Raw genomic sequence first — 13,435 nt, 5'->3', positions numbered from 1 at the left:
GGGCCACTCCCCCTTCCCCTCAGCGCGTTACCATCCTGCATTAAATAGGTGGCAGCAGCAGCAACACAAGGCATACCTCTGTGTTCCACTACTGAGGTCCGATCTCTAAGTGCTACATGCTACTTCCTGTTTATCAGGAAGTAGCGTGTAGCACTTGGAGATTGGACCTCAGCGGTGGAACACAGAGGTATGCCTGTGTTCCTGCCCCCGCTGCTGACACCTATTTAATGCTGGAGGGGGAGCGCTGAGGGGAGAGCCCGAGGTGAGGGGGGGGAGTGGCCCCCCTCCCCGTCGATGTGGGGGCCAATGCTCTCCTCTCTACAGGGTGTTGACCTTCCCTTTTGTTATTTCGTATTATCAGGATGGTTTGCAGTAACTCTTTGTCCTTACGCCAGTCATCTTCCCTCACTAGAAAAAGAAGGGACACCGAGAGCCCAATATAGTGTAGTAAGTTAGGTGATGGGTAAATGGAAAAGTATATTATAGATATACTCACAAGTCAGGGTTACCAATTAGGCAACCACTGTGTAGGCAGGTGAGGAGATTAGACCTGTACTCACTCAGGATTAAGATGTCGCTCTCTGTAGATTAGGAGAAGGGAATTCAACCCCTCCACCATGGGTGGATGCTGATATTGTAAGGAGAACAGAGGTACCAACAGAATAAAATATATCTAAAAACTTTAAAATTCTTTGGGAGGCAGTGGTGGACTTATCTGCCCGAAGCAGACATGATACTGTCGGTCTTAGTACTAACACATTTATTTATATACTCCAACATATGTATGTTGGAGTATGGGGAGATTAGTCCACCACTGCCTCCTGAAGATTTTTAAAGTTTTTAGATCTATTTTATTCTGTTGGCGCCTCTGTTCTCCTTACAATATCTTCCCTCACTAGTTGGACTATATTCTGTCACCCTACTCTGATTTAATTCACACTCAGAGTCTTGTAATTCCTTTTGCCCTGACCATTTATGGCTAGGCAAGCTACTTTGTTGATTATCACTTGCTGGTTATGTTTGTTATCTCTGTTCAGTATTTTTGTTTAGTTTACCCTTAGGTACCAATGTTGCTATAACTTTGTTTTCATTCTGCTGCTTCTAACCAATCATTTTTTTTTATGTTAATATGCTCCTCTTGAGATCCGAACACCCCTACATTATGCTGCCTCTTTATCTGATGTACAGTATAATGGTTCATATTTTATCATATAATGTGAAAGGACTGAATTCTATTAAAAAACGGAGCTTAGCCCTTGAACAGTTTTTAGATTCAGAGGCAGATATCATCCTGGTACAGGAAACCCACTTTAAAAAAGGGGGATTCTTTCATTTTGCAGCTAAACATTTCCCTACTACATACACAGCAGGGGCGTAGCAATAGGGGTTGCAGAGGTAGCGACCGCATCGGGGCCCTTGGGCCAGAGGGGCCCCGAAGGGCCCTCCCTCAACTACAGTATTGGCTCTCTATTGGTCCTGTGCTCATAATTATCACTTCTATAGATACTTTGAATAGTGGTAATCATTATCAAACTGCTCCCCATCCCCTTCTTGCACCTCTGACACTGTAGTTGCCATTGGCAGGTTTTGGTGCACCATATTAATTGTTATGTATAGAGTGCTTGGGGGGCCCCAATGTAAAACTTGCATCGGGGCCCACAGCTCCTTAGCTACGCCACTGAGATAGCGATATCTCTGGCAAAGCTGGAGTTGCTATCCTATTTAACCACTTCAGCCTTCAGTCGTTTTTCACCTTATGCATCCGAGCAATTTTCACCTCCCATTCATTCGACAATAACTTTATCACTAATTATCACAATTACTTGATCTATATCTTATTTTTTCCACCACCAATTAGGCTTTCTTTGGGTCATACATTTTGCTAAGAATTCTTTTTTTCTAAATGCATTTTAACAGGAATATTAAGAAAAAAATTGAAAAAAATTCATTATATCTCAGTTTTAGGCCATTGTAGCTTTAAAATAATACATGCTACTAGGATTAAAACCCACGTATTTTATTTGCCGATTTGTCCCGGCTATTACACCATTTAAATTTTGTCCCTATCACAATGTATGGCGCCAATAATTTATTTGGAAATAAAGGTGCATTTTTTCCGTTTTGAGTACATCACTATATTTACAAGCTTATAATTTAAAAAATAATAGTAATATACCCTCTTGAAATGCATATTAAAAAAGTTCATACCCTTAGGTAACTATGTTTTTTTTTAATTAAACTTTTTAATTAGGTATTTTTGGGAGAGTGTGGGAGGTAAACCGTTCATTTTAAATGTGTATGTCTATTTTTTTTTTTTTTTTTTTTTAAATATGTAGATGTAGTTTTACTATTTTGTCACAAGATGGCCTCAGTCTTTTTTTTTTTTTTTTAGTCCTGCAAGCATAACATGTACACTCACAGGAAGTGCAGAGGGAACGTAACACTTAGAAAGATTGCGGCTTCTTATAGAAGTTGTCGATCTTTGTAACGGGGACTTAGATCAATGAATGGGAACTGTGTTCCCATTCACTGATCTCCGGGCTAACGGTTGGTGCATAAAACGGTCCATAAAACGCACAGTAGGATAGATAATTTCTTAGTTTCGGCTACAATTTTACTTTTGATGAAGTCAACAGATATAATGGATATTTCTTGGTCAGACCATGCCCCGATTATGTTAAAACTTGCTCTTGATAAGACATGACCTAGGCCGTACCATTGGCACCTGAGTGAAAGCCTACTACAAAATGAGGAGACTCAAAATATGTTGAAAACTTCCCTTCAACAACTCTTTTCACTTAAAGCGGAATATAACCCAGCATTTCAACTTTGCTCTAAAACATTATTTACAGCATATTATATGCAACCAGCATTTTTTATTTACTAGGCCAGCATTGGAAGGGTTACACACAGAGCTTTAAAGTTCCGTGGAGAGAAATGCAGACGCATCCAAAGTTTAGATAGATATATTTAAGTAAACACAATGTAACAAGTGAGGAATGTGACACACACTCTCTGACTGTGCAGGAGCCCCTTTACAGTCAGAGAGTGTGTCAAACTCACCACTTGTTACATTGTGTTTACTTAAATGTATCTATCTAAACTTCGGATGCGTCTGCATTTCTCTCCACGGAACTTTAAAGCTCTGTGTGTAACCCTTTCAATGCTGGTCTAGTAAATAAAAAATGCTGGTTGCATATAATATGCTGTAAATAATGTTTTAGAGCAAAGTTTAAATGCTGGGTTATATTCCACTTTAAACTAGATGATCAGGAGAATAGACCTCGCCGCAATAATCTCAGGGTGAGAAGCATCCCCGAAGCTATTAAAACTGCAGATCTTCTACCCATTCTGACAGCGATCTTTAATATCATCCTACGTGATCCTGCGGACACCCACATAGAGATTGATAGGGCTCATTGCACCCTGGCCCCTGTCAGCACAGACCGAGACCAAGAGATGTGACATGTAGGATCCATTATTATCAAGTGAAAGAAGCAATAATGTTTGCATCTAGACAGAAATGTCCCCTTGACTTTGATGGCACCAAAATTACCATTCTCTCAGATCTTTCGAGACTCACACGCCAAATGAGAAGAGCAGTTAGACATACACTTGATGTTCTCAGAGACAGCTGGATTCCCTACAGATGGGGATACCCATTCCAACTACATGTATGCCATGAGGGTAAATGAGCCGGGGAGGCTTCACAATGCATCATGGGCCACGTCATTTCGCTGCAATCACTCCAGAGAGCCGTTTCTCAGTCTTGTTTGTTTTTAAATTTAGCCCAGTCAATTATACTCTCCGTTATAGTACTGTATAAGGCAGGAGCAATGCTCCTCAATATCCTTACAAAGAGCCAAACTAAGAAAAAGTCAGTCATAATTAAGATTTTGGGGGATGCATGGTCCAACTACAAGCTGGTGTTAGTCACTAAAGATTTCTACTGTTCTATATTCTCCAATGTTAAACTCAAATAGTCAAGGTGCTGGGGGGGGGGGGGGACTGAGTAGTGACAGATAACGTTAAGGGTTTCAATAATCCTCAGAAAAGATCTCAGATCCTGTACAACATGCATAAAGTCCATGCTAAGATCCTTATGTTACAGGAAACTCATTTTCGTTCAGATGTGATTCCTAATATATGCAACAAATACAACACGTGGTTTCACAGTGCTAACAATGTTTCCAAATCTAAAGGTACCTCAATAGCCCTACAGAAATCAACTTGTCCTATCAGCGATAATAACCCTGTCAGATCCACAGGTACTTTTTTGTTCCTCAAGGGTAAGATAGCAGGTAAAAATGACACCTTTGCTCCCATATATACCCCCAATCAAAATCAGGGTCAGTGGCTGATCCGTTGTCTTAATAAACGTATAACCTTTGCAGTTGGACAGCTAATTTTGTCGGGAGGATTAAATTTTAGTCTAGATCCACATAAAGATACCATCTAAGGAGCATCCTGGATACCCCAATCAGTTACAACACTGGGTCCCCAACCACTGGTCCGCAGGACATGTGTTACGGGCCTCGGCCCCCTGCCTCACTGTGCAGTGCAGCCGTGGCTATAATGCACTAAACTGGCAACCGCATGCTGTAACGGACGATGTATAGCGATGGTGCTACCTGGAAGCCCCCAGTCCCGCTCCTCCCGCTGCGCTTGGCCCACCCTCTCAATTACAGCCCCTTCCATGAGCCGCAGCGACATGTAGTGTGTGTGCAAGGCTGCGACTATGGCTGTGCATTTTCAGAGCCTCCAGTCCCTCCCCTTCTCAAAAAGGCCCAATCAGAGGAAGCGTTGGGAACAATGGGAGGATTAATTTGAGCCTTTGTCCCCACGAAGAGTACCTAAGTGCCATTAGCCAATGAGCTGAGTGGGGAGCACTGGAGAGAGCCTGGAACCTTTGAATACAGCAAGCTGGTATGTATGCCATCACCTTGTGTAATATTTTTTCATGCTGATTGTACATGCTGAGGGAGGTTATTGTTTATTGTTTTCTGTAGTTGTGTTTTGTTTTGTTTTCCTTTATCTTTTTCCTCCCGCCTTGTACTTTTGGTACTTTTCTATAGGAAACTTGAGAGCAAGAATCAGAGATTTTATACTTACCTGGGGCCTCCTCCAGCCTCATAAGCACCACTGCATCCCTTGCTGTCCTCCCAGGTGGCTCCGTTCAGCCGCAATCAACCCTGGTAATCTGGCTCAGTTGCGCAAGTTGGGCTCTTCTGCGCATATGGGGATGGAGGAAGGCCCAGGCAAGTATAAAATCTTTCTGATTCCCACTCTCAGGTACACTTTTATTTTTTTTAAAGATTCTTTTATTTTCAAGCTTTTATCACATAAAATACAGAAAAAAAAGAGAAAACAAACACACGCCATTGCTGACATGGGAGAGCAGTCATGGTAAACTATAACCTCTAGTAGCCAACTAGCACCACCTGGGTTTTCAAAGTGTAACAATATATAAGTACATGGCTCAAATTGTAACAGTTTAGTCCAGATAGGACCACCAAAAAGGAAAAGAAGAACAGTGATAATCTAGCATTAAGAATCCATGTTATACTTAATGAGGAAGCAAAACGGAAACCCAGGGCCCAATAGGGATCATACACCTGGGAACCTACGATAGCTACAAATAACAGGATCCTAATAAACCTAATGGTATGCATTCTGAGATGCTAACTACATTCCCTAATGATAATGGTAAAAAAGAAAAAAAAAGGGAAATCTCTAGGGTATTAAAAAGAAGAGGAAGAAAAAAAAAAAGATAAGAAAGAAGACAGACAAAGAAAGTAGGTGAGAGAAAAGTATGGGGAGGAAGACTCATGCAATGCCCGAACACTACCCAGCCAATTCAGTGAACGTCATGGGGGTCTTAGAAAGGGAGCCTCGATTTTAGATGCCGCTAGACTGCATAAAAAGACCTATACGGAAGTGAGGGATGTATATCTGGGAGATTCCCAAAATTCAAACCAGCCGAACCAAGCCTTACAGAACTGCCCCTGCCTCCCTTATATAGTGCCGGTCAAATCTTGAACAGTAGGTGGCTCCCATGATTTCCACTGCCGAGCGATCAAGGCTTTAGCAGTGTTAACTAAATGTCTAGTGAGAGTCTTTTTGTACCTTTTGACCGACGACTGATTATGGTGAAAAAGAAAGAAAGCAGGGGAGTCTGGAGGGAAATGATCTGTTAGGACTTGCATCAGGTCTCTCACATCGGCCCACTCAGGTACACTTTAAGCCACATACACACTCGCATCTGTTGTCACAGATCAGGTCCTAAACCCCTTGGGTGACTTCTCTGGGCCAGGATGCACAGACAGCTGAATGAGTAGCTGATGACATGCTGTGTTGCTATGCAGGAAGGCGACTCAGGGACATCAAGCTGCGCGCTTGATTTCTCCTCATCCGGGGTCTGCCAGGCCTTCACAAAAATGTCTTGCATCAAAGTGTTGCTTGGGTCCAAAAAGGTTGGGGACCCCTGAGTTAGAATAACTCTGAGGAAAAAGCTATGTTCCCTTAAAATAGTTGATGTTTGGAGATGCCTGCATCCTAAAATAAAGGACTTTACATTTTATTGTGCACCACACAATTCCATGAGCAGAATAGACCATATATTTGTTAGAACCTGCTTCTATCACCTTGCTTCGACACCAGTAACTTCTTACAGTTACGTCTCACAGACTGTGAGATCACTTGACTCTCCACACAGCAAGTAGGAGATAGACTTCCTCAGGCTTCTTCAATGTTTACGTTATTTATTCAAGTAACAGAAATACAGATACCGGTAGATACAGTTTATCATCTCCTGGCAAAGCAGACTTCCATGTTGCGTTACAGCTGCTTGAGTACCTTCCTGCTGAAAGTACCCAGGTCTTCTTGTATCTACTCTATGTTACATCTAGACTACCTATGTACAGCATACATTATATCAGATTACAGAAAGGAAGCACATACTTAGAGGTCCCAGTCAGCCTTGCGAGCTATTGCGAAAGTAAAGAGCAGAATGAGCTCCCATAGCTCCCTCCGCCTTTAATACTGACTAGGAAAGAGTTAAATATGACATCATCTTCGCCACCCCCTAGATCAGACTATTGGTGGACCCACTCGTGGTGTCATCATACACACCTACTTGATTAATAATCAATGAGGCTCCTGACCTATATGCAGGAATGTGGATATTTACATAACATGGCTTATGTTTATTGTTCTAGTGGCGGTACATGCCCAGGTCAGGGAGACCTGCGGCCTTGTACTAGAACAGCTTCTTGGTATGTTCTAGTTCTGCTGACAGAACTGCAGATTTTCTCTCTCAGAGAAAATCCCCTTAAAGGGCCGATCTGCACTCCAAGCCTTTTTGACTAACTCAGTCCAAATAACTGAGGCCTACTTACCTGTAAATTATAACAATATTTACATCTTATTCCATCCTTGACAGTGTTATTAGCGCTAAATTGGGTATTAGATTATGGTCGGACCACTCTTGCGTCAGCTTAGGTCCCTAAACCAAGGGCTTTGACTGGAGGTTAAATAACAACCTATTAAATGATATCTATGGAGAATATTAAAAAAAAAAAAACATAGTCAACTTCCAAGTTGATCATGCCAAGAACCCCACCTCTGTCACGATCAAGTGGGAAACTTTAAAGTGTATCTTGAGGGAGGGTATTTATCTCCCATGGGGCCAGACTCACACGGCAGAGGGGACAACACATAAGCCACTTATTGAAAGAAATAGAGACCTTGGAGAGTTCTATTCAATCAAACATAACACCAGAAACAGCTAAAATCCTTCAACTCTCTAATCTTGGACAGAAACTTCTTTCTATCCATGATGAGGAATCCCTTAAACACAGAGAAAGAATGTCGAGTAAATTTTATATCCAAGCCCACAAATGTGGAACACTATTAGCAAAATATCTACATCCACGAGGTAGCCAAACTTATATTCCTCAAAGTCTGGGTGCTGAGTGCTGCTGACAGTAATCTAAGATACAAACCTTCCAATATTGCAGAGTTTTTCAAGGTTTTCTATAGAGAACTATACAATCTCAGGGGTAAATTTCATGACCTGGACAAGCAGAAACTTAGAGATAAAAAAAATTAATGTATTTTTATACCTTTGTATATCATCCCTTTTCTAATGCATTGTTATATTATACTTGTAACCTTGTTTATATCATCCAATAAACAAACCTTTGTTTGACGGAAAAAAAAAAGTGGTACTGTAGATAAAACCCACACATTTTATTTGGCCATTTCTCCTGTTTATCACAAAACTTAAATTATGTGTCTATCAAAATAATGATATTTCATTCTGAAATAATGGTGAGTTTTTGCTGCAGTGTGTACTTTTCACCTTAAACTGAAAACAGTAAAATAAATGTTAACAGTAAAAGTTAGGAAGATTAAGTTAAGGGGAAAGGTTAATCAATAATTGTAATTTGTAGAGGGTGTGGTCTTGTGGAGTTTAACTGTCTATTTTATTGTAATAGTTTTCACTGCATACCCATCACTATGGTTTTCCTACTACATTTCTCAATGTGACCTGTTACCCTCCTTTATACAGATCATCCTCGTAGTAGTTTAGTGGTCCCCATATGTTTCCCTGGTGGTCTACTGGCCCCCAAAATGCATTCCTGGTAGTCTAGTGGACCTCATATGCTTCTCTGGTGGTCTGGCAGGTTCCTTATAGCTTCCCTGGTGATTTGGCACAGGTCCCCCATAGTTCTCATTGTGGTTTAAAGGGCTCATATAGTTGCCCTGGTGGATTAGTGTATTACCTAATAGTTGACGCGACACAGAACCAAAGGGTGGTACAGGTAAAAAATGTATGCAAACTTTGTCTGTGAGGACCTAACCTATATGTACCAAAAGTGAAACATGAGTTCACTTGCGATCAACTGGTGGATAAAGTAGTTGAACACCGTTAAGATCACACATTTGGCAAGATAAATATGAGTCAATAATGTAGACACCTTCCTCACTAGGTGCTAACATTAGTAGCTCTAGTAATTAGACTTGTGAGCAGCCCACTGCATTTGGGGGGTCTTTGCTTTCCCCCCGATGAGAGACAAGTCCTGGGGTGTAGCTACCCCCACTGCAGGGACATGGAGGGTGACTCTACAATAAGTAATGTATAAGTGCTAGATAGCTCCAAAATGAAAGTGCAGGTTCCTGTTACACTGTTGGGCATGGAGGGACAGTCTGAAAATCACCAGCCCAATTGCACACACCTAGCACATTAGTGAACACAAAGGCTATCTAAACCACTGCCTTCACAGAAGGCATGGGAGGCTGGAGGAGAATAGTGGAACAAGGTGCATTTATATACAATGCCAGTGTCTAATCAACTAGTTTCACTCTAAGAAAGAGCTTCGTCAGGAAAATTAACACAGTGCATGAAAAATAACAGATGAGACAACAGGGATTCCCCCAGCAACAGCCCAAGTCAGAGCTGAATTGCTCACATAAAGATGCTTTTTAAACATGGCCTCTGACCCCTATCAGTAACGCCCACTCTTAGTAAGACCACCCACAGGGGTATGATTTTATCCATAGTCCATCACATACTTCTTTATGCTTATTATCCATGCAGTGGAAGGTTATCACATCATACAGCCCTGTGCGCTGTATCACAGCATAGCGCGGGGCTGTCACTAGGATGTGCAAAAGGGGAGAAGGTACCTGATGTCAGATACACTGACATCATATCTTGTTGAGACCGGCAGTGTATCGGTCGCCATAAAGATATGTATACAACTACGACGCCGATATGGAAAAGTGGCTCAGGAAGCAGGCCAGCAGAAAACCGACCATCCATGACGTGGCGGGAGGCAGAGCTAGCTGCTCTTAGCACTAAATGTGTCGCCCCGTCCCCACATCAACCTATAGAACATCAGGAAACCTCCCATTTCTCTCTAAAGATACGCCCAATCTGCCTCCGCATATAGCAGCGGGCCATCAGAGGGACACATGAGGGAGAACTGTGACATTGATGGTTAAGGCGGAACATATTATATAAAATGAGGTCTGCACGTATAATCAGTATGTTGATACAATGCCTGGGTGCGTCATTAGTGGGGAAAAAAAGAGAGAGAGGGAAGGACGGGGAAGGGGGCACACATCAAGTAGCATAAAGAACACATAATTATATGCAGGGCCGGATTTACCATATGGCACTGTAGGCACGTGCCTACAGGCGCCTTATATTACACAGGCGGCTCCCTCCCCTCCCCGAAGTTACCCCGCTGTGTGCAGTCAAGAGAGCCAAAGCGCCCCGCCTGGTATCGGAGCCGGAGCGCTGCACATGGTATCACTCTCCCGCATGTTATCATACTGATCATGTCTCCTGCTCTCTCCCCTTCCCTCCTGCTACAGTGTACTTCCGCCCAGCTGGTGTCCCAAGTAGCCGCTGTATCTACGTGCAGGGCAGGCGGGGGGAGTGGCACTGCACATGACTTTGTTATGTGTCCACCTGACCGCTGCAGCCCTTCATTGATTCGGATTGTGGGCCAAGCTGGAGACTTCCGTGTTGTTGTTCTCTTGACTCTCCCCTCTGTATAACATTTGCTGAAAGCGGCCAGGCACATGCTGCTCGAGGAGGAAGCCAGCCAGCTGATTTCACAGATGGACGTAGCAGGCAGCGTCCGCTGTAGAGGAATGTGGAGACAGGCTGCCTTGAAGAACGATCCTCCCCCCCCTCTCCCTCCGTGTGCAGGCTGAGATGTCATCACAGGATTCACTGGTGAGAAGGGAGACACAGTGCAGGAGTGCAGCCTTTCTTAGCACTGTGTGGTCAGTGGGAGGGCAATGTGGCAGAGTAATAATATGCATATGGACATTTGGAATAGGTCAGGTAATCTATGCACTGCACTTTCAGTACAGTATACTCAGTAACTCAACCGCCCTTTTTCTAACTTTCTCTACACATCTATATCTCTTCTCTCTCTCTCCCCCCTCCCTCCCTCTTTCTCCTGTCTCTTTCTCCCTCTCCCCTCTTTCTTCCTCTCCCCCCCCCCCTCTTCTCTCTCCCTCTCTCCCCCTCACTTTCTCCTGCCTCTCCCTCTCCCCCTCTTTCTTCCTCTCTCTCCCCTCTCTCTTCCTCTCTCCTGCCCCTCCCCTCCTCTCAGAACACCCTCATCTTTGACCTTCTGTCCACTCTTGTACTCTTTCTGCCTATCTCTGCTCACTCTCTGCTTTATTTCTGCCCAGCTCTTTTTGTGCCAAGCTTCTCTCTCTGCCCACAATTCTGTCTTCCCTGCTCTCACTGCCCTCTTGCCTACTGTTTAACCCCTACCTCTAAAAGGGTCAACATAGTTGCACAGGACAGTCTTCAGAGGAGCTCACAATCTAATTCCTGGTATAGTCATAGTCTAATGTCCTACCATGTTATCATTATGTATTTATATAGCACTGACATCTTCTGCAGCACTTTATAGAGTACATAGTCATGTCACTGATTGTCCTCAGAGGAGCTGACAATCTAATCCTTACCATAGTCATAGTTTGATGTCCTCCCATATTATTATTATGTATTTATATAGCACTTACATCTTCTGCGGCCATTACAGAGTACATAATCATGTCACTGACTGTCCTCAGAGGAGCTCACAATCTAATCTTACTATAGTTGTAGTCTAATGTCCTTCTATATTATTTTTATGTATTTATATAGCACCGACATCTTCTGAAGCACATTACAGAGTACATAGCCATGTAATTGACTGTCCTCAGAGGAGCTCACAATGTAATCCTACCATAATCATAGTCTAATGTCCTACCATGTTATTATTATGTATTTATATAGCACTGACATCTTCTGCAGCACTTTACGAAGTAGATAATTATGTCACTGACTGTCCTCAGAGGAGCTCACAATCTAAACCTACCACAGTCATAGTCTAATGTTGTCTCATATTATTATTATGTATTTATATAGCACTGACATCTTCTGCAGCACTTTGCAGAGTACATAGTCATGACACTGACTGTCCTCAGAGGAGCTCACAATCTAATCCTACCATAGTCATAGTCTAATGTCCTACCATATTATTATTATTATTATTATGTATTTATATAGCACTGACATCTTCTGCAGCACTGTACAGAGTACATAGTCATGTCACTAACTGTCCTCAGAGGAGCTCACAATCTAATCCTACCATAGTCATAGTCTAATGTTGTCTCATATTATTATTATTATTATGTATTTATATAACACTGACATCTTCTGCAGCACATTACATAGTACAGAGTCATGCCACTGACTGTTCTCAGAGGAGCTCACAATCTAATCCCTATCATAAAAATAGTCTGTCACACATTATTATTATTATTATTAATAATAATAATTTATATAGCACTGACATCTACTGCAGCACTTTACAGAGTACATAGTCATGTCACAGGCAGATAAGAAGTAGAATCAAGCGATAGGTAGATTCTATTGATAGGAAGCTTTTTATTTTATTTTATTTATTTATTTTTTTTATCAATAGAAAAATGATTAAAATTAAGTTAACTAAGGAACACCAGCGGTTAGTGCTGTATAAATACAGAATAATAATAATAATAGGGTAAGATTGATACTAATAATCATAATAAAAAAATCCTTGTGATTTGTACAGGGCCATGAATTACCTTGCATTGGTTTATTTCAAGAAAAGGGGTGTGGCTTGTGCTGAGGGGCGGAGTTTAGGGCGCCAGAACTTTTGTGCCTATAGGCTCCTGAGCTCTAAATCCGGCCCTGATTATATGCATAAATTGACATCAAATAGCAAGAAATGTATATGCATACAAACACAGGGAAATATGTAAGAAACATTTATTTAAAGGGAAACAGCATCTAGTGTTTCCTAATCATTGTAGACCTGTGTTAAATGGGGAACAGATGAAGAGAAATCGGTATATAAAAAAACTAAATAGGGCAAAATCTTTATTTAAACCGTTTGGGGCCAAGATGTCCAATCTAAAGATCCAACCAGCCTCGAGTTGGTGTAACTTTTAGTTAGTGTATTACCTAATAGTTGCCCTGATAGTCTAGTCAGTGGGGCCCCTATAGCTGCCATGGTGGTCTAGTGGGTCCTCCATAGATGGCCTGGTGATCTAGTGGGTATTTTAACTTACCTCTCCTCAGTTCCCGCGACAAGCAGCTCCCCTTTCTGCTCAGATCGGCATCCAGCCTCAAACCGCAGCTAAGTATCGGGTTCCAGCTTGATGAGGTCATCAAGCCAGGACCTGATACTAGAGGCAAGATGATGCCAGAGCATGGATAGTGATCTGAATGAAGGGGAGCTACGTGGCGGGGGAACCGAGGAGTGGTAAGAGCGTTTCTCCTGCTGCTGCCGGTGATCACCCATGATCAACGGTGATGGTAGTGATCATGTGATCAAGAGCCAATCGGCATGGCTCCTGGTCAGTAGGGGAAATA

The 13,435-nt window shown here is 42.3% G+C and overlaps 1 protein-coding gene across 8 annotated transcripts in view; it reads right to left on the bottom strand.

Moving 5' to 3' along the window:
* The window catches only part of STARD3NL (STARD3 N-terminal like), a 673,845-nt gene that overhangs the window by 567,500 nt on the left and 92,910 nt on the right, over positions 1 to 13,435 (bottom strand). The window lies entirely within an intron of this gene.

Source organism: Hyperolius riggenbachi, chromosome 5 (genome assembly GCF_040937935.1).
Source record: "Hyperolius riggenbachi isolate aHypRig1 chromosome 5, aHypRig1.pri, whole genome shotgun sequence".
NCBI lineage: Eukaryota > Metazoa > Chordata > Amphibia > Anura > Hyperoliidae > Hyperolius > Hyperolius riggenbachi.
Note: the sequence above shows the minus strand (reverse complement) of the source record. Positions and strands in the feature narration are given on the sequence as shown.